Here is a 622-nt window from a genome sequence, read left to right as displayed (position 1 = left end):
AACTCCTACAACTGTATGCGGCCGGTTCGATGACATTTTATAATTCTTCACCAAGGGTTATTTCAAGTGCATTCTCAACTAAACTACTGTAGGTAGGGTTTTTTTTTCACAAAATTCTCAACCCACTCAAGGGTGGGGTGAGTGGGTTTGAATAGCATTGTCAGTTTTAAAAATGTCTCATAATGCAAACTGGTATATTTTTCTACGTTCACTATAACATGAGTACACAGTTTCACGTTCGCAGACAATTTGTTAAGTCATGTCAATTAAAGTAAAAAACACTCATAAAAATAGGTCCGAAATGGGAGCACTTTTCAGTAGTCCCAAACTGTTAGAAAATCTTGGCAACGTGGACAGAATCACTTGAAAATGCGTTTGAGTACCAAGGAAGAGAGGACATAATGGTCAGAGAAATAAATGCACCAAAACTCAGAATTTCGTTACAGTAATGATGCTGTCTCTTATACACATCTAGATGTGTATAAGAGACAGCATTTATTGTTTGTGTGGAACACAAAAAAAATCAAATTTCAGTCTTATTTTACATTTTTTTCATTCTTAGGAATGTCTAAATTCAGTTAAACTAGCAATTCCGTATTATATTTATAAATCTTTATAACAT

Source organism: Anneissia japonica, unplaced genomic scaffold (genome assembly GCF_011630105.1).
Source record: "Anneissia japonica isolate Jap-2015-1 unplaced genomic scaffold, ASM1163010v1 scaffold287754_len4335492_cov202, whole genome shotgun sequence".
NCBI classification, from domain to species: Eukaryota; Metazoa; Echinodermata; class Crinoidea; order Comatulida; family Comatulidae; genus Anneissia; species Anneissia japonica.
Note: the sequence above shows the minus strand (reverse complement) of the source record.